This window comes from Triplophysa dalaica, chromosome 6, assembly GCF_015846415.1.
Source record: "Triplophysa dalaica isolate WHDGS20190420 chromosome 6, ASM1584641v1, whole genome shotgun sequence".
Classification (NCBI taxonomy): Eukaryota; Metazoa; Chordata; class Actinopteri; order Cypriniformes; family Nemacheilidae; genus Triplophysa; species Triplophysa dalaica.
Window position 1 is genome coordinate 26,535,818 of NC_079547.1, and position 21,527 is coordinate 26,557,344.

The window sequence follows — 21,527 nt, forward strand, 5'->3', positions numbered from 1 at the left end:
TGTCCAAAAATGCACATCAGTAAAAAAAATTCAAATGCATTTTTATATAAATATCCTTATTTAACTAAAGCATCATTCTTTTGCTTTAGTTAAGCATTGTTTGTGAAACTGGGCCCCAGAGTCTGACACTGAGCTGGTGGGAGATGAAAACAATGACACAGACCCTTGCCCTTCATTGAATACCCTTAACCCATAGCGTCTGTGTATCAAATGTTATGTTAGATGTACTTTACTGACCCTAACCCTAAAAATAATAATCTGCCTACTCGAAAAGCATTACCCTAATAACCTATAAACAGCACTGCAACATCATGATTTAGTATAGCAAGTGGCTTTTTTACATTTATCATCCTGTTTCACATTGACAAAAGGAGAAAAACAAATGTATTGTTGAAGAGAAACAGATCAGGCCAGTGGACAGGTCTAGATGAATGTGTGGAGGATATGTATGAGCTTGTCTTGCAGTTCTGTATGGAGAGAGGGACAGGCTGTGTTTGGAGATAGTCCATCATAGTGAAATGCATTCCTGAATGTTCCTGTTGCTATAGCACACACAATACCTTTATCAGTTAGCTTTTCTAGTTTATTAGTTGTTACCAAGGGCACAACATTTTGCTAGAAATACAAAATACAATTCGAACAACAGAAATATTCTGTATTATAATATATGACCCGCACTTTATATTGGTTTATATTCACTCACACACAAAAGGTTAAAGATTTTATGACTTCAAGTTGTGTAGACCTCATCAGCCATGATAATCTGTGTGTACAGTAGTAAATATTTAAAGTTAAATATACAACTTGAAACTGTTCGAACTCCACCAGGAATATGTTGACACCACAATCGCTGCAGTTTCTTTAAAGCTTATTACACTGTTTCATAATTTATTAACTTTGGACATGGTCAACCAGTTAATGTTCAACATTCTATCATTCAATCAATTCACATTTATTTTATTAGGTCTTTTTACAATACATATTATCTAAAAGCAGCTTTACTGAAAATGCATGTTAACATTTATAGTGATCTGTTATCAGAGGTCCTATGTCAAATAATTAATCCTAGGCCTACTACAGAAATGAATACTCAACACAACTTTATTTATATAGCACTTTTTACAATTTCCATTGTTACAAATCAACAGTACATGAGACATATTGACTATAGGCAAATCAACTAAAGTCATATACCTGTAAAAACAAGAAAAAGGGTGAAAACACAGAAGACAGACATACCCACATACAAACGCGACACACACAATATGCACACATATTTAAACACATCGACATGGACACACACACACACGGACGGACACACAGACAAGAGTAATTTTAAGGTAATACGAATCCTGCGCTTCACATGTGTGTAATGCTAACATCATGCATTTAATCATAAACACTGATCACATTAAAACTGTGATTACACAGAGTTGATGTCACTATTTGCAGGTGTTGCTGTGTGTCGCGAGTCTCTTGTCGCAAGGTTGTTAGAAGGCGTTCCTAGAATACTGTATGTTTTATAAATGTCTTACCAATTTCAATTGAATTCAATTGCGTGTATCCTGATTTATATACGGTAAAAGATGGTTGGAAAGAGCTGACATGTTGTTCTTTGAACAAGTAACAAGACACATCCCTTGAAACTGACATATCAAACTGTGTGCATTTTAAATGTATTTATCCAAACTTCTGAATTTCAAACTAGTCAAAATAACTTCAATATCTTTCCCTAGGGGGGTTGAACTGCAAAATATTTCTCAGCTCTTTCCTTTCACTAGCTCTTCTTGTGATATAGTTTTATAAATAAAACCAAAATCAAAACGTTTTCCTAGAACCACTACATTAGATTTGAAATGTATTTAAAAAATGAAGCATTTAGATGAAATAACTGTGCTTTCTGCTCTTCGTTTTTTGCTGTGCAGACGGTCCCTATGCAAATGCTTTACATTAGGTCTTTCTTTACAATATCTTAGGCCAGATTGGGATGTATTCAGGATATTAAACCATCAGGGGCTGAGCATAAAACATTAGGGGCTATTGTAGAGAATTAGGGTTAGATTGTAAGGGGTATTCTTCTCAAGGAAAATATGCTTTGCATGAATACATTTATGCAATATATTATCAACCTCAAATGTAACTTTGTACATCTGACCCATTGTCATCTATGTCTAGCTAATTATGTCTACTGTGCTTCATTCTCTTGTAGACTTTTCAAAGTTCTTTATGGTTCCTTTATCCATGTATGTTTCCTGTTCATTTTAAGGTGAAATCATCAGAGAGTATCTTTTAGACTTGACTTAGCATATGGTACTGTTTGTAATGCGTCAGTGCTTTCATGTTTATGAGCTGGCCGATAATAATGCATAAAATTAACTGACATTTCCTTCAAATTTTTCCTTTTTGTAAATATTTGAAATGTTTTTTTTACAACTTAAACCCTAACCCTAAACAATCTAAATACTTAAAGTATTTATATGAATAGAAAGGTAAGAAAGGTTCACACAGATCACTCACTGACACACATGAGTGACAGGCAACATCTGTGCATTATCCTCGTAAAAATAATGCACCACAAATTGATCAAATTAATTTGTGCTCAAACATGTTTGGAACTGTGAATAATGTTAAAATATTGCTAAATTAAAGCTTTATCACAACCTGTTGTAACCAGCAGGTTTGATGATGCAACAGTAATACTGAATGCTCATTGGCGGAAAGATCGCCTTTGATAATGATTGGTTATTGAATGGGGAACGTGTTGCTTTAAAGGGCGCGGCATCATTTGCACGCGAGTTTGCTTGGTGGGCACGCGTTGGAACTAATTACAGGCAATTAAATACGTAACCAATCAGCATTTGCTGAAAAACCCGCCGCTTCCTGGGTTGCTACGAGCAATGCAGGTAGGTGTTTGAGTAATTTAGATTAGCCGCTTCATTGTAGTCACTGTCCTTTAGGTAATCTTGTTGTTTTACTTTTTAGTGGTCATGTAACCCGATTAATGTGCCAATGGTCCTTGAAACGCGGTCCCTTTAAGGCTTTTAGTCCTGTGGGTTGAGACGTATTACGAGTCGTGTTACTTTTCTCAGGTAAGTTTAACGCTGTGGTTTGGGACGTTAGCATGTTCGTTTATCTGACGTTAGTTCACGTTACATGCTCATTTTAGTGCGGGATCCCGTCAAGGCTCCCACTCGGTCAGCTTTACAGTTTGGCAGGGTCTCAGCGATGGCTGTGACTGTTGTAAAGGCCGAAGAAGCTATTATATGACTGTGAGGAACATGGCTGTGAGTGGCACATTATCGGGTTGGTTAATTTGCGTTATTTAGTATATTTTAAATGTTTGTTAGTGGTATTTTTTTAAATGTTGTTTGTTAAAGCAGTTGATGAACAACAACAGTTGCTCCGAGCCACGCTCCTGTTTTTCCAGGGGGATTAAGTTATTTTACTTGATGTTTTGATTAGTTTCTGTTTTTGCTTTTATGCTTTTTGTTTCTTGACTGTTGCTTTATTAGTGCTGATCGAATTGAATGCTGTCATGAGGTTTGGTAAGGATTATTTGAACAAAGTCTGTGTATTCATTTTGCATCATCATGAATTTCGATCAATATGATAAAGCGACAGTATTTACATTCATTTCAGTGACAAGTTTTTCTTTCTTGGTGTTTTGTTATAGGAGCTGGGTGCTTCAGAAGTGTGCTTTGTCTTATCACACAACGGGTGCCACTTTTAGGGCTGTCTATTGCTGTCACGTTTGCCATGCTGCTACTTGCTGTACACTTCGAGTGAACTTGATTTGGGCTGGGTTTCCTTTGTATAATTTGTCACTTACAAGCCCCTCCTTGTGAACGAAGCCCCACCTCTTTTTTTTGTGATTTTTATGTTTTGACAAACTGTGGATGTGTTCCATCTGTTAATGTTTTTAAAAGATTTCGAAAATCATTTTAGATTAATAAGGACTATTTTATATGGTAACCTGCCTTTCCCTGTTTAGTGGAATGGACTTGTTTATTTTTTTGTCCCCAATTGTATTGGGGTGGTGTAATCGCTATATCTTTAGGCCAAAGTTGCTACACTTGTTTGGTTTGCTGCAGTGAGGCATGTTTACGTTGGTGGCTTCAGCTCACCTTTTTTTTTAACTTGCTGAACGGGTCTAGTTATAGGTAAACGTGTGTGTGTGTCATTTAATTAATCTGCAATTGCATATACTTTTTCCTCTTTAGAACATCCGAAAGTGATTCACAAGGTAAGTGCAAGAATAAGAAAGCATGATTGATAAATGTCAAAAGTCAAACCTTTTATTAAAAAAATGACTGTCCTTTTTATTTTTATAAGCTGAGGTTGTAACTGGTCATAATGCAAGGTATAGTGTGTGTTGAATTTTCTGCTGTTGTTTATAGTGTTTAGTTTTTACAGGTTAAGGCATGTGAAAAGGAGGCCAACAAGAGAGAGAACGCTGTGCTGGCAAACTTCAGTCCCTAACCTCAAGAAGTGCTCTAGACATTTCTACAGGTCTGGTGAACTCAATGTTTCTGCAGGCCCGGCGAGCGAGCAAAGGCGTTTCTGCAGGCCCGGCGAGCGAGCAAAGGCGTTTCTGCAGGCCCGGCGAGCGAGCAAAGGCGTTTCTGCAGGCCCGGCGAGCGAGCAAAGGCGTTTCTGCAGGCCCGGCGAGCGAGCAAAGGCGTTTCTGCAGGCCCGGCGAGCGAGCAAAGGCGTTTCTGCAGGCCCGGCGAGCGAGCAAAGGCGTTTCTGCAGGCCCGGCGAGCGAGCAAAGGCGTTTCTGCAGGCCCGGCGAGCGAGCAAAGGCGTTTCTGCAGGCCCGGCGAGCGAGCAAAGGCGTTTCTGCAGGCCCGGCGAGCGAGCAAAGGCGTTTCTGCAGGCCCGGCGAGCGAGCAAAGGCGTTTCTGCAGGCCCGGCGAGCGAGCAAAGGCGTTTCTGCAGGCCCGGCGAGCGAGCAAAGGCGTTTCTGCAGGCCCGGCGAGCGAGCAAAGGCGTTTCTGCAGGCCCGGCGAGCGAGCAAAGGCGTTTCTGCAGGCCCGGCGAGCGAGCAAAGGCGTTTCTGCAGGCCCGGCGAGCGAGCAAAGGCGTTTCTGCAGGCCCGGCGAGCGAGCAAAGGCGTTTCTGCAGGCCCGGCGAGCGAGCAAAGGCGTTTCTGCAGGCCCGGCGAGCGAGCAAAGGCGTTTCTGCAGGCCCGGCGAGCGAGCAAAGGCGTTTCTGCAGGCCCGGCGAGCGAGCAAAGGCGTTTCTGCAGGCCCGGCGAGCGAGCAAAGGCGTTTCTGCAGGCCCGGCGAGCGAGCAAAGGCGTTTCTGCAGGCCCGGCGAGCGAGCAAAGGCGTTTCTGCAGGCCCGGCGAGCGAGCAAAGGCGTTTCTGCAGGCCCGGCGAGCGAGCAAAGGCGTTTCTGCAGGCCCGGCGAGCGAGCAAAGGCGTTTCTGCAGGCCCGGCGAGCGAGCAAAGGCGTTTCTGCAGGCCCGGCGAGCGAGCAAAGGCGTTTCTGCAGGCCCGGCGAGCGAGCAAAGGCGTTTCTGCAGGCCCGGCGAGCGAGCAAAGGCGTTTCTGCAGGCCCGGCGAGCGAGCAAAGGCGTTTCTGCAGGCCCGGCGAGCGAGCAAAGGCGTTTCTGCAGGCCCGGCGAGCGAGCAAAGGCGTTTCTGCAGGCCCGGCGAGCGAGCAAAGGCGTTTCTGCAGGCCCGGCGAGCGAGCAAAGGCGTTTCTGCAGGCCCGGCGAGCGAGCAAAGGCGTTTCTGCAGGCCCGGCGAGCGAGCAAAGGCGTTTCTGCAGGCCCGGCGAGCGAGCAAAGGCGTTTCTGCAGGCCCGGCGAGCGAGCAAAGGCGTTTCTGCAGGCCCGGCGAGCGAGCAAAGGCGTTTCTGCAGGCCCGGCGAGCGAGCAAAGGCGTTTCTGCAGGCCCGGCGAGCGAGCAAAGGCGTTTCTGCAGGCCCGGCGAGCGAGCAAAGGCGTTTCTGCAGGCCCGGCGAGCGAGCAAAGGCGTTTCTGCAGGCCCGGCGAGCGAGCAAAGGCGTTTCTGCAGGCCCGGCGAGCGAGCAAAGGCGTTTCTGCAGGCCCGGCGAGCGAGCAAAGGCGTTTCTGCAGGCCCGGCGAGCGAGCAAAGGCGTTTCTGCAGGCCCGGCGAGCGAGCAAAGGCGTTTCTGCAGGCCCGGCGAGCGAGCAAAGGCGTTTCTGCAGGCCCGGCGAGCGAGCAAAGGCGTTTCTGCAGGCCCGGCGAGCGAGCAAAGGCGTTTCTGCAGGCCCGGCGAGCGAGCAAAGGCGTTTCTGCAGGCCCGGCGAGCGAGCAAAGGCGTTTCTGCAGGCCCGGCGAGCGAGCAAAGGCGTTTCTGCAGGCCCGGCGAGCGAGCAAAGGCGTTTCTGCAGGCCCGGCGAGCGAGCAAAGGCGTTTCTGCAGGCCCGGCGAGCGAGCAAAGGCGTTTCTGCAGGCCCGGCGAGCGAGCAAAGGCGTTTCTGCAGGCCCGGCGAGCGAGCAAAGGCGTTTCTGCAGGCCCGGCGAGCGAGCAAAGGCGTTTCTGCAGGCCCGGCGAGCGAGCAAAGGCGTTTCTGCAGGCCCGGCGAGCGAGCAAAGGCGTTTCTGCAGGCCCGGCGAGCGAGCAAAGGCGTTTCTGCAGGCCCGGCGAGCGAGCAAAGGCGTTTCTGCAGGCCCGGCGAGCGAGCAAAGGCGTTTCTGCAGGCCCGGCGAGCGAGCAAAGGCGTTTCTGCAGGCCCGGCGAGCGAGCAAAGGCGTTTCTGCAGGCCCGGCGAGCGAGCAAAGGCGTTTCTGCAGGCCCGGCGAGCGAGCAAAGGCGTTTCTGCAGGCCCGGCGAGCGAGCAAAGGCGTTTCTGCAGGCCCGGCGAGCGAGCAAAGGCGTTTCTGCAGGCCCGGCGAGCGAGCAAAGGCGTTTCTGCTTCTGTTGAGTGACTGGAATTTTTTTGTTTAATTTGAAAGGACAGGAAAGCATTGGATAGAGGCCGGGTGTACCGGCAAAGAGTGGTTGAGAAATCGTACTCTGGTCAGTCAGCATTCATTATACAGCATGTTGGCGCACTATCCACAGGGTCTATTTGTGCAAACCGACTGGGATGGTTTTTAGAGGTTTGTTTCTGCAGATCTGGTGAGTGATTGTTACTCCTGGTCCAGTAGGTATTTGGGAGGTCTTCATACGTCTGGTGACAGAGCAGTTTCTACGTTGAATGTTTCTACAGGAATGACGAGTGGGACTGTTACAGCAGGTTTTAATTGAGCAGAGATGTTTCTATTGGTCTGGCAAGTGAGGATGTTTCTACAGATCTGATGAGTCGGGCTGTTACTGCTGGTCTGGTGAGTGAGAGGGGATGTTTCTATGGGTCTGATGATACTTTTAAGTAGGGATGCACCGATACTTCTTTTTCCTTGCCGATCTGATTCTGGGTATCGGCCGATTTGATACTAGCACTGTTTTTCTTTATCAAAGTAGAGTTGCATATTTGATCTTTTATTGCCAGAGGTGGGTAGTTCTTAAGCATGTTTACTTTAAAGTACATTTTAAAATATCTGTACTTTATCAGAGTACTTCGGACAAAAAATACTTCCCTACAGTATGAAGCACATCATACTTATTCCACTACAGTCCATAAATAAATGGTTTTTTTTACTTTAAATCCATGAGTACATTAAAATCTACCACATTCCTTTACTTAAGTATTTTTACTTTTAAAAAAATCATTCTTTTCTACTTTTAAATGTAATTAAGTGCTGTATTAAACTTACTGTATTAAATGTGCTCTCGTAAAGCTTAGATACTTACAAAATGTTTAACAAACCAATCCGTGTTTATTACACAAAACTATCACATTATAAAACTCTCCAATCTCGCTCCTGCACATCCTGGACAAAAAATTATGCGCTTAATACATTTGCTTCTACGTTATTTAAAGTCATGCGCATTGGACGCAGAATGATGTGCTTAATGCACCCGTTTCCCTTACGAGTATCCCGGATAGTGATGATCCTGATGTTGTGGGGATATTTGCTTCCCAAGTTCCAAACGGTTATAACTCAAAGCGAATATATGTTATGTGTTTAAATCATATACATTGCATCCATCCTAAATAAAATAAAAAGTTATTGTGTATGAATGATGCAAAACATAGGCCGCTTCAAGTGATTGAATCTAAAAACGTCAGTGGTGGACGAAGTACACAAACCATGTACTTGAGTAAAAGTAGAGATACCCAAGGAAAAATATTACTCAAGTAAAAGTAGAAGTGCTGCCTTTAAACTTTTACTTGAGTAAAAGTACAAAAGTATTTGCCTTCAAATGTACTCAAGTATCCAAGTACTATCATTTTTATTAAAAAAATGAATATAATATATTTTATGTGCTTTTCTTTTAGCATGTCATAAGAAATACAGAGTATATACAGAGTATATTATTTTCAGCATAGGCTTAGTTAGATCAGTCTTTGGAAGCTTTAGAAAATAACAATACCTGTTAATAAGGAGCAATCCACTCCAACAGTCAACTGTTTTAGCATCATACATGCACCAATGCAACATTTTCTTATAATATAATCATTGTGTTCCTAACTTGTAATAATTACTTTAATTAGCTCATTTTTTCCTTCTTTAAATGAATACATGATGTTAGCTATAACAGCATGATTTGTATTATCTTAAAACAGTACATTTAGATAACTTAGACAGTCACCTCTCATAACAGATCACTCAAAATATTTATGTAGACAAATTCAAGCTGCTTTGAAACTATATGTATTGTGAAAAACGCTAATACAAATAAATGTGAATTGAATCGGTGCAGCCTAGTCAAAATATAATTAATTTAAATTCCAACATAAAATGTTCAATTCGATTGATTCCCATTTCACAATATCAGAGCACTCAGCTTGAAAAGTTTCAAATTTAAATATGAAATAAGCTGAAACAGCTTAGTTTACTTGGCTGACGACGTGTACAATGTTCATGGTAGCGTAACGGTCTATATTTGTTCTGCAAGCTACTGTTAGATTTATATCTCTTTATTTTAAATGAGTGAAATTAAAATGGCTTACCTCTATGTGTTCCCTTATTGGAAGGAGAATTCTTGTATGAAGAAATTGTACAGGACCGAGGCAGGCAGAGAAGGCACTTATAAATGAAAGACTCGTTCTTCTTTTCAACGATGGGTTTTGTGGCAAGTTAGATTCTTCAGTTTCTTTCATGATTTCAATAAAGACATTAGCAGTCGAAATGTTATGTTGTTGCAGACAGTTGCACTGAATCTGATGTGTTTAATCGTATTTTCGCGATAAGTAGATAACGTGACCAAGGCGACAACAGGGCAAAACAAAACAAATTCAAAATAAAGAGCGCGATGATCTGTGATTGGTGGCTCGTTTTACCAGTTAAGTTTTTACTGACTTATAAATAGAAAGGAACGACTGATTTTGAAAATGTAGTAGAGTAAAAAGTAAGATATTTGACTTTGAAATGTAGTGGAGTTAAAGTAAAAGTCTCCGAAAATTGAAGTACTTGAGTAAAGTACAGATACACAAAAAAACTACTTAAGTACAGTAACGAATTACATTTACTTCGTTACTGTCCACCACTGAAAAACGTTACACTCAGCGAGTACAGTCTCCGGCAAAATGCATTTTAAACAAAACCCTAACCCACAGTCTATTATCTAGTGATTATGAAGAATATTGAAAACTTTGGAACGAGTAACGTCTTGACTGTTCCCGGACACACACATGCTGGATGGAGATTGACAGATGACCGCACCAGCGGAGGTCAGAGTTTTTTTGATTTATCCAAAGATCGGATCGGTGCATCCCTACTTTTCAGTGAATTCTTATACGTTCTGTCTATGTGACTTGATTCAGGCTGTTTTGGGGATTGCCAAGGCTGAACACAATATACCACAAACGTAGTTTAGTATTTCTTTTAACACCTGTTAATTCTGTTTATTTTCAGTCTCTTGGTATGAGGATTCCAGAGCCAATCAGATCAACTTTGCACCAGTTTAACATTCTGCTCCACTGGTGTTAAATGGCTGAATACATCCTACTACTTGTGTCAGTTAGATGGCAAGAAACTCTTCAATTATCACCTACTGCATGTCTTTCTACTACAATGGAACTTGCAGTGGGTAATTTTCTTCACCTTGTTTTATTACTTGCAGCGCTTAGGCATGCACACAATACAGGTCCAATACAGGTGATACAATACTAACAACCATAAGTCTGCTCATTTAATGCATGCGTGTTGTCACCACTGAGTTTACATACAATTTTATTTAGGGTCACTGAAAACTTTCAGTGTCATCTCTTTATCGGACTACAAAATCAATTTCCTAAAAACCTCTGAACCGCTAACATTTTTCCTCTTTTCTGTATTCCTGAGGTTCCTCGAGACTCTTAGGTTGTTTGCTTTGGTTCAGTCTTCAGTGATCACGGTCTGCGTCATGTCTTCTAAAATGGAACTTTAAGGTATGAGAGTTTCTTTATCTTGTTTTTCATTACTTGCAGCACTTAATCTTTCAAGTTTACTTTCATTTTTTTGACATCTCAAAGCCTTTGTTAGATGAAATAACTTGTATTGACATTTGTGCTGTATGATTAGGAATACAAATAGTCAAATGACTGTTAAAGTGTGCTTGTCTAGAAGCGATGTCTCACAATGCAGCAAATCTACCTGCAGGAGTCTAATGCACATGTACCAAAAATCACATTGTAATAACTGAAGACAGACAACGTGGCGAGACACCCAGAAACTCTTTACTTCAACTCTCCACATACACATTGCAGCCAACATGGAACAGGACTTTCTTAAAAGGAACAGTACATACCTAGACTTAAAGCTTCAATAAAAGAAAAACCACATCGAATCGATGTATAACATCTCTCTCTCTCCTTCAGATCAAAAGTCATTAACGCATTTCTTAATACACTAACATCAGCAACTAAAATAATAGCAACTTGATGCACCCTAACATGGATTGCACTCCATGCAGTTCTTGACTTTATTTCCAAGATCCTGATCCATATTTGGCCACCAAATATACGCCCTTGCAAAGCTTTACATGTGAGAGATGCCTGGATGGGCTACATGGACTTCTAACACTCAAGCTCGTCCCGGAGGTGGCATCACCACCCTTGAACCCCACAGGAGGCAACCATCCTGCACAAACAGCTAATTTCTTTTCTCAAAAGGTTCCTTTCTCATTTCCTGATGTTGAATGGCCAGCCCTGCAACACAAATCTTTTAACCCCAGACATAGTTTTGTCCCCCTCTGTCCAAACTTTGATCTGTTTAGCACATATGGGTGAGTCTGCTAGCTTTTCCAACAGAAAGACCGTCTAAGGAGGCAGAGGGGTGGTCAAAGAGGTCTCTGGAAGTGGGAGATGACTCTGGGAACCCGCTTTGGCATTTTCTATTCCCGCTCTGTACACTATGCAGTACTCTTAAGCAGACAACATCTATACCCACCTCTGGACGTGAGCTGAAGCCATGGAAGGAATGCTCTTCTTTTCATTGAACAGACTCCTCAATGGTTTATGGTCTGTGAAAATGGCATAACGCCTGCCATTCAGATATTGTTGAAACTGTTTCACTGTAAATACAATGGCCAGCCCCTCCTTGTCCAGCTGAGAGTACCCATTCTCTGCTTTTGTCAGCGTCCTAGATGCAAAGGCAATGGGCTTTTCCAGACCGATATCCATGATAGTACCGCTCCAATGCCAAAGGGCGAGGCATCGCCGGAGACAACCAGCTCTTTTTTCAGGATCAAAATGAAATGACACACTTGCTGACTGCAGTAGATCTTAAACCTTTTTGAATGCTGTTCTTTGTGTAGCTTCCCATTTCCATCTGCAGTCGTGACGCAGCAACCGGTACAGTGAAGCCAAAACAGTTGAGTAATCAGGCAGAAACTTTCCATAAGTAACTATTACCAGTAATTTTTTTTGAGCTCCGACACATTTGGGGCTTGGGGGCATCCCGGATAGCCCTGACTTTCTCTAGCAGGGGACAAAGGTCCTGGTCTGATATTTAATGACACAGCAAATGTACATTCCAAGCACAAAGTGTCATGTATCTGTGTTTCAGATGAAGGCCTGCTTCTGACATCCTCTTACGCATCTCTTCCAAATGACTACGATGCTCCTCTACTGTTTGTCCTGTGAGTATACAGCTACCTGGGGAATTCCCTGCAACAGGTTATCCATTGTTCTTTGGAAAATCGCTGGGCTGGATGCCACACCGAACAGCCTGTTGTCTTTATACAAACCTTTGTGGGTGTGGATTGTGACGTACTGTTTAGACTCCTCATTCAGAAGCAACTGCTGGTACACATGGTTCATATCAAGCTTAGTGAAAGTTTTTGCCTCACGCCATTACTGAAAACAAGTCTTCTACTCGAGGAATGTGGTAGGCCTCCACCCTAGAAACCGGATTGATTGACAATTTAGTGCCAACAGATGCCGACTGTGCCATCTTCCTTCAATACAGGCACTATTGGGGCTGCCCAGTCAGAAAACTGAATTGGCTCAATAATCCCGAGTTTACTGAAGCTCTTTCTCTACTTTGACCCTCATCACATAAGGAACAGATCAAGGCTTAAAATGATGAGGGGTGGCCTTCAGATCCACTGCAAGGTTCCAAGTTCGTCCGTTAACCTTTTTGAGTATTTTCCAATTATCTCCTCCACGCACCTCTGATGGACTAACTTAATCTCACCCCAGTATAACTCACGATTTTTGGGGGTTTTGATATCGTTTTTATGCCTCTGGCAAGAAAGGACATTTAGCAGAGAAATGCACAGTTATGACAGTCTCTTTGAATTTGCAGTTTGCATAGTGTCCTCCCTCACATCAGGAACATTCAATATCTGTCACCTTACCAGTGTTTTTCTAGCACGAAATAAATCACTTTCACCAGCACTACCCTTTGATGTTCGTATGTCTTTTGAATGATTTGCCACAGATTCCATCGCTTGTGCAACTTCCAATGCTTTTCCGAATGAAAGCGTGGACTCACTTGGCAATCTACGCTGAATTGCATCATCATTCTGGACAAGCGTGATTGAATCCTTGTATGCCAGGTCCCCCGGTTTCTGTGGCGTTGCTAGGTTTCTCATAAGTTTAAGTCATTGCGCCACAGATGAAGAGTTTCTTATCTTCCTCCGTAATGTCATTTGCGGCGAGGAAGTGCTCCGTATACTCCGGCCAGTCGCCGTTGGCTTCCACAAATTCTTCCACTGTTCCAAACATCGCCCTGTTGCTGACACCTGCAATTCGTCAGCCGATGCAACATACACATTGGAGCTAACTTGGAACAGGACTTTAAAACGAACCGTACATTTCTAGACTTCAAACTTCTCTTAATGTAAAACCACATCAAATCGATCTACAACACTCTTGTTAGGCATATGCTTTACATTTATAGTTCATGTCTAAAGAATTTGTTCATGATTTAGTGATTAGTTCTTTTCAAGCCCTTGTTTGTCAGAAATGTCTAGATTGTGAGTGAAATATATTTGCTCTCACCAAGAACTGTACTGAACAGAATAAATGCTTTCTGGAGATCTATCTTCTTAAATGGTTTAGATCAACCACATTACCATACTTGCATGTAACTCAAGTGAACTGTGAGGCTATGATTGGAAGCTTCAGGTGTTTTATTAGTGTTGGGTCTTTGCTCTGCAGGAATGTATCTTCAGGAAAATAAAACGTAGCAGTTGAATCCATTGTAGGATGCAATGTATTGGTTTAATTTGATGCTTGTAATGTTTAGTATTTTATGCAAGTTGTTGGTTATTTACCATTCACTTTCCAAACACAATCTGGTATGTTGTTCTGTCCACAACTGCTCATAACTAATTGCATGGGCTCCTCCAGTGCAGTTTAATGTTACATAAATTAAATACACCAATGTGGCATGACATTATGACCTCATTCCTAATATTGTGTTTGTAACCCTTTTTCTGCCAAAACAGCCCTGTGCTATTGAGGCATGAACTCCACTGGACTTGTGAGGTTGTACTGAGGTATTTGGCATAAAGATGTTCATAACTTCCAGAACTTGAAGGATATGCTGCCAAATAGCCCTCCATTGATGATTTTTGATGCGTTTTTTTCCGGAGAAGCATTATGTCTTTGTTAACAGAAGCTATATTGGATACTTGGTCAGTTGACACTTGTAGTTAGATATGAAGGTATTAACATAAGGGCTGCTGATTCCATTGCGCAAGGATACGAAGACTGTTTGTTATTGTATTATGCTTTTAATATGTGTGTTTCAGTTGATTTGTAAGACTGCCAATTGATTTTAACAGTTGTTTTTGAAATTATTTCTCTTATTTTCCCTTCACTACTAACGTAGCCTTGCTTCAGTAGATCTATAAGCCCATCTGAAGCAATTACCCAGTCTTTCAGTTCATATGAAAATTAGAGGCAGATGTGTCAGTTTTTGGTTTGATATACACTCTTCACAATGGTAGATCTTGAGGTACAGAAGCCATACTATTGGTTACTAGGACCGTTTGTGCATTATTTTAAGGGTTGATTGTAGGAATTATAAATTTATGTCCTCAACTTGTTCACTGATTCATGGTGCATGTGGAAGCATTTTGTCCACATAGTCATTTGTTTGCTCAATGAGAACAATAGCCTTGTGAATACTTAACTTGTCTAAAGTCCTGCATGTTTATGGTCTGTATTGTTTCACTTATTGCAAGGCCTGATTATTAAGTGATTGTTTTGTTTTGATTCAAGTGAATATCCAAAGTTTAATGGACAGTTGTTTTGCAGAAGTGTTTGCCAAATATGTGAATGTAGTATATTCAGTTATTTGCATAAAAAATGTTTCAAAGTTGCTAGTGTTTCCCCACTGCTTATTGTGCTCTTGGTTTCACTGCTTTTTTACTCTGGAATTGTATGTTCTTATAAACAACATTTTCAGAGAAGTGTAGGTGTTTTTTTTTTTTCAGGGTCTGTTTTGGTTTGTTACTGGAGTGTTGTTTGGGATTGGATTTTCTCGAAGCATTTAAAAATGTTTAGACAAGAATTGATGATTTTCAGATTTCCCCTATATCCCTCCATAACACATTGAGCTCTACTGTGTGTCTGTAACAACTTGCTGACATTGACACAATCTCTAAAGCATTTACTGCAGTGTTAAGTTGTGGTTCTTCATCAGGAGCGTGTCTGGAAGGCTTTTCTATCATGTTGCCTTCATTATTAATCCGTTATTAAGTAATCTTAAAAATTCTTTTTTTAATTTAAATAAATTTTTCTTGCTTGGTTTCAACTTGAAGTATTTGCATTGTGGGTAGAGTAAAGTGGTTTGTGCATCTCATGGTAGTGTAATTGATGGCCATTTTTGTCAATATTTAAATGTTGTCAGATAGTTAGTTTTATGTAGCAAGGGTCTCTAACTTTCACTTAATATTGTGTGAAAGTGTACAAACTTTTGAAAATTTGTGCTATATTAATTTTCGAGTGCTGAATATGGATAGAACAGTGGGCGTATTTGTAATTTGTATCTTGTTAAAGTCAGATTTACCTTTGTTTCAATCAGTAATCTTTTTTTTTGCGACACAAAGATTAATTTTAATTTGTTTTTAGTAATTCAAAAAGGTTTAGTTTTTATAAATCAAGATGAATATTTGCATTGATTTGCCAGTGAATTTCTTTTCTTGCCCTTTCAAACCAAGTATAGAAGTATGAATGCGGTGTTTACTGGCCTTTTTTGAGTTTGTTTCGATTTAATTTAGTTTTAACCCTTAGTACAGCAGTATCAACATGCAATGTTGAATGGATTTGTCTTGTTTTTTTACCTTCATCCTAGTTTACACTTTTACTACATCCTATGGTGTATTTTGAATTTGTGTTGCATGTCATTGTATTCTGTTGTATTTTTCCATAATTGTTTTTAATTAGCTATGCAGCGTTTTTACATTCTTGTTTAACATCCTTGTTTTTATCTGGACATTACACTTTATATTGTTTAAGTTTCTTATTTTTCTTCGCAAAAGTTTACGTTTGTTGACTTTTTTCAGACTTTGTTAGCATGTATATTGTTGATCCTCTTGTATGTTATGTTCTTTTGCGGTTTAACTTTTTGCATGCTAGGTATATACACTTTATTTTCTTTTATTTAGCATATCTTTTTAAGTTGTAAATAAATGTTATGTTGTTTAAAGTCACTATGTACTTGACTGGCATTTTGTTCATGGCTTAATTTGTTAAATAAGGTCAATTTACTAACTGCATTTTGAGGCTTTATAGGTGTGTGGTGAAGTGAAATTATCAACATTTTGTTTTACTTGATAAATGTTCATTTGAATTCACAATCTGATCTTTAATATGTCTTGGGGTTTTAACACTGAATTGTATAGGACTAATGTCATTCTTGTTCATGCTGCAGTGTAGAAGTAAAAAAATTGTTTCTGAGCGTTGTTACATTTAAGGTATTTTTTAACCATATTAAGATGTGAGTTGAGAATGGAAGTAATCTGCAAAAGATCAGTTTAAATCAATCTAAGTCCAGCTCCCCCTCCATTTTAAAACTCTCATTATAAAACTCCCTTGGCCTTAAAAGTGTGACATGTATGCTTTCATGTAGCTCAGTGGTAAGAGCATTGCGTTAACAACACAAGGTGTGGGTTCGATCCCAGGGGATTGCAAATACCTATGTACAGGATAAAGCAATGGAAGTCGCTTTGGATAAAAGCATCTGCCAAATGCGTAAATGTAAATGAAATTGTGAAAATGCAATGATCAATGCTCCCTATAGCCATCTACTGTGTGTGGAATGGAGCTGTAGAGCGCGCCACACCTTATAATCTTCAATTATGCTCTGTATCTATTGTATGTATTTCTTTGAACCCTGGACTTTTTTTTTCCCATGCAAGAAACTTGAGCAAAGCCACAAGATTGTAATTGATTGTTCCAACAGTCTCTGAGTTCTTGCATTTATTGCCCCAGGTTGTGAGAACCCCTAATTTCTAAACAAAACAAACCATCAACATTTCACCTCTCTTACCCATCTCGCACTTATTTTTTGCTGATTTTCCATGAACCTGCCCCGTTTATTCTCATGCCTTTAATAATGTCTTGAACCGTTTACAGCTGCTAGGGCATATCTTTAAATAAGCATTGGGTCAGACAAAAAAAGATGTTTCCACACTCTGTAATGTATTGTAATGTAATTTTGTATTTAAATGTAGAATGCAGTTTCCTGCCATTTCTGTTTTGAAGAGTGGTGCAAATCTTCTTTAGCATGTTGTATTTCCTTTCCTAGGGGGAAACTGATGGTTGAAGTTTAATGCATCTGCCAGTGATGGCTTTTGACCCAAATGACCTGGATACCTAGCGGTGTTAATGAAAGGCTGTTTGTAATTACAGAAGGGATGTTTTGTCTAGTGACTGTTTTACATCTGTATCTCGTTTTATACTTCAAAAAATGTTGCTACTTGTTCTGTACCTCATGTTATATCATGTTCTCATTTACATGGTTCACTTGTGGTATTTGGTATTTTGTTTCTTATCCTTCGTCAAAACAGACCAAGCGGCTTTACATGTAACTTTGTTTCTGCCAAGGTTTTTTGGGCATGTGGTTTACATTTTAATTAGCTTTGGACTTATCTCTAACACGACTGGTCTGTGATGAAGCTTCGTATGTAGTGTTATACAGTGCGATTTAAGATTTTTTGTTTGTAAAATAACTAGTACTAAACAAATAATATTTACTTTTTGTGTGTGTTTGAGTTCAGCAGTTCAACCAAACCCTATGGTCCCCATTAGGTCTTTATTTCCCTTCAGCTGTACCAAAGAATGATTTGGTTACTTCTATGCAGCTTTTGTTGAAGTGAGTTTGCCATCCCACTTAAATGCAATTGGTTTTAAATTTGAATGTTACGCCAACCCCTAAACGGTCTTTTTAAATGAGAATTTGTAATTCTGTTGACAATACTTTTTTTTTGCATCATCTTTATTCAGGTTACATTCTGTTGTACTCCCCATGTGGTCTGCAATCTTTCATTCAGTTTTACACAATGTATATTAAATTATTTAGGGATTATTTTCAACGGGTGTATGTTATCACTTAATATCATTTTAACATCTGCATGTTTGAAGTGTTTTACATTCATTTGAGTTGTAACTTTTTGGTGTGCAGAATATTTATGTGGGAAGTGTGTGCGCCATTGTAAGATGTTTTATTTAAAAATTAATGATTTTAAGTATTTGTATGTGAGTTTGTATGTAAACCTTTAGATGATGAATCACTGCATGTATTGAACGTTATTCAAGTAATTAGTTCTTATATTGAATTTATTTATTGATGTTGAATACATTTTGTTTTTGGTGTACAGATGTGGATTTAAAGAAATGTTACAAGTTGTGCTCATTTTCTGTAAAATTGCTCGTAGAAGCTTGCTTTTATGTAGCCATCTGTACGGACTCTACCTGAAAACCCTGGATACCTTGTGGTATTAACAAAGGGTTTTTTTACTAAGAGTCCGTCCAATTAAATGGTAATTAAACTCTGAACTGCCCTGAAGACAAAGATCATACTACGTTACAAATTAATATAAATATTGTAGGAGTTTCAGTGTTTGCAGAGGAAATCTTTGTGTAATTGATGGTCATCTTATCAATGTAGTTTTCTTTAGCAAGACAATGAAGGGAACTGAAGATATTTGTATTTCCTTATTGAGGATATTCTTCCATGCACGTTGCTCTTATTGTCTTTCATTTCACTCTGCCAGGAATATTGTACTAGTGCATCGATGTCTTTATCCTATTGATTTCTTTTCTATAAATTCCTTGCTAGAGTTCTTAACATACCTTGCCCCAGGTTGTAATAGGTTCCAACTCTTAAGTCAAACCAATCCTGAACACTTTCCTTCTTACCTAACCTCACACTTATTATATTGCTGGGTTTTTACCAACTTGCTTAATTCATTCGTAGGCGCTAAATATTATCTTGCTCTGTTTGCAAAAAAAATTCATTGACCCAAATGCATCTAAGTTTTCCAGAATGTTATGTATATTTGTATTATGGCCATGTAATTTAAATGTGAAATGTAGTTTCTTGATGTGTTGTGTAAACATTTTTATTGATCATTGCTTTTATTTCATATGTTTGGTCTTGGGTGTTGCTGGAAGAAGCTTCATGCAACTGCAAGTGAAGGCTCTTGATCCAAATAGCCTGGATACCTTGCGGTGTTAACGAAAGCCTATTTGGTGAAAGCAGCTAGAGGTGTACTTTTATATATGGGTAGCCCATTTATATTTAAAGACCAGTTGCTTGTTTTATACCATATTTTTCATTAGGAGTTTGATAAATTGTTTCTTTTGTTGCTTAATTGTTTCTTTAGTTGCTTAATTGTTTCTTTTGTTGCTTAATTGTTTCCTACCTGTTGCACACTGCATTTGTGGTTTTGATTTACATGTAACGACGGGTTTAAAGTGAATGTGTTAAACAAAAAAGCATGTTGTTTTGATGAAGGTTTTCATTAGTTGAAAGTCATTTTAAGCTTGTTATATTCTCACTTGCAGGATTTTTAATGTTGTTTTATTTTGAAGAAAAAGTTTTTGTGTATGGTTTTGGTCAAAATAGGGTTTTATGACTAAGTTGGGGAGGCCCCTCGTTCCTTGGCGTTAGGGTTGGTGCATAAGTTGGGGAGGCCCCTCGTTCCTTGGCGTTAGGGTTGGTGCATAAGTTGGGGAGGCCCCTCGTTCCTTGGCGTTAGGGTTGGTGCATAAGTTGGGGAGGCCCCTCGTTCCTTGGCGTTAGGGTTGGTGCATAAGTTGGGGAGGCCCCTCGTTCCTTGGCGTTAGGGTTGGTGCATAAGTTGGGGAGGCCCCTCGTTCCTTGGCGTTAGGGTTGGTGCATAAGTTGGGGAGGCCCCTCGTTCCTTGGCGTTAGGGTTGGTGCATAAGTTGGGGAGGCCCCTCGTTCCTTGGCGTTAGGGTTGGTGCATAAGTTGGGGAGGCCCCTCGTTCCTTGGCGTTAGGGTTGGTGCATAAGTTGGGGAGGCCCCTCGTTCCTTGGCGTTAGGGTTGGTGCATAAGTTGGGGAGGCCCCTCGTTCCTTGGCGTTAGGGTTGGTGCATAAGTTGGGGAGGCCCCTCGTTCCTTGGCGTTAGGGTTGGTGCATAAGTTGGGGAGGCCCCTCGTTCCTTGGCGTTAGGGTTGGTGCATAAGTTGGGGAGGCCCCTCGTTCCTTGGCGTTAGGGTTGGTGCATAAGTTGGGGAGGCCCCTCGTTCCTTGGCGTTAGGGTTGGTGCATAAGTTGGGGAGGCCCCTCGTTCCTTGGCGTTAGGGTTGGTGCATAAGTTGGGGAGGCCCCTCGTTCCTTGGCGTTAGGGTTGGTGCATAAGTTGGGGAGGCCCCTCGTTCCTTGGCGTTAGGGTTGGTGCATAAGTTGGGGAGGCCCCTCGTTCCTTGGCGTTAGGGTTGGTGCATAAGTTGGGGAGGCCCCTCGTTCCTTGGCGTTAGGGTTGGTGCATAAGTTGGGGAGGCCCCTCGTTCCTTGGCGTTAGGGTTGGTGCATAAGTTGGGGAGGCCCCTCGTTCCTTGGCGTTAGGGTTGGTGCATAAGTTGGGGAGGCCCCTCGTTCCTTGGCGTTAGGGTTGGTGCATAAGTTGGGGAGGCCCCTCGTTCCTTGGCGTTAGGGTTGGTGCATAAGTTGGGGAGGCCCCTCGTTCCTTGGCGTTAGGGTTGGTGCATAAGTTGGGGAGGCCCCTCGTTCCTTGGCGTTAGGGTTGGTGCATAAGTTGGGGAGGCCCCTCGTTCCTTGGCGTTAGGGTTGGTGCATAAGTTGGGGAGGCCCCTCGTTCCTTGGCGTTAGGGTTGGTGCATAAGTTGGGGAGGCCCCTCGTTCCTTGGCGTTAGGGTTGGTGCATAAGTTGGGGAGGCCCCTCGTTCCTTGGCGTTAGGGTTGGTGCATAAGTTGGGGAGGCCCCTCGTTCCTTGGCGTTAGGGTTGGTGCATAAGTTGGGGAGGCCCCTCGTTCCTTGGCGTTAGGGTTGGTGCATAAGTTGGGGAGGCCCCTCGTTCCTTGGCGTTAGGGTTGGTGCATAAGTTGGGGAGGCCCCTCGTTCCTTGGCGTTAGGGTTGGTGCATAAGTTGGGGAGGCCCCTCGTTCCTTGGCGTTAGGGTTGGTGCATAAGTTGGGGAGGCCCCTCGTTCCTTGGCGTTAGGGTTGGTGCATAAGTTGGGGAGGCCCCTCGTTCCTTGGCGTTAGGGTTGGTGCATAAGTTGGGGAGGCCCCTCGTTCCTTGGCGTTAGGGTTGGTGCATAAGTTGGGGAGGCCCCTCGTTCCTTGGCGTTAGGGTTGGTGCATAAGTTGGGGAGGCCCCTCGTTCCTTGGCGTTAGGGTTGGTGCATAAGTTGGGGAGGCCCCTCGTTCCTTGGCGTTAGGGTTGGTGCATAAGTTGGGGAGGCCCCTCGTTCCTTGGCGTTAGGGTTGGTGCATAAGTTGGGGAGGCCCCTCGTTCCTTGGCGTTAGGGTTGGTGCATAAGTTGGGGAGGCCCCTCGTTCCTTGGCGTTAGGGTT

The 21,527-nt window shown here is 41.8% G+C and overlaps 2 long non-coding RNA genes across 2 annotated transcripts; both read left to right on the forward strand.

Annotated features, from left to right (window-relative positions):
* The first annotated feature begins 2,795 nt into the window (after positions 1-2,795).
* LOC130424927 (uncharacterized) lies at positions 2,796-3,833 on the forward strand. Its single transcript, XR_008907012.1, has 4 exons — positions 2,796-2,903; positions 2,983-3,089; positions 3,167-3,303; positions 3,674-3,833. It is a non-coding gene; the product is annotated as an uncharacterized LOC130424927 (long non-coding RNA).
* A 3,328-nt stretch (positions 3,834-7,161) lies between these two features.
* Positions 7,162-10,479, forward strand: LOC130424926 (uncharacterized). Its single transcript, XR_008907011.1, has 3 exons — positions 7,162-7,301; positions 9,936-10,110; positions 10,365-10,479. It is a non-coding gene; the product is annotated as an uncharacterized LOC130424926 (long non-coding RNA).
* Positions 10,480-21,527: the final 11,048 nt, after the last annotated feature.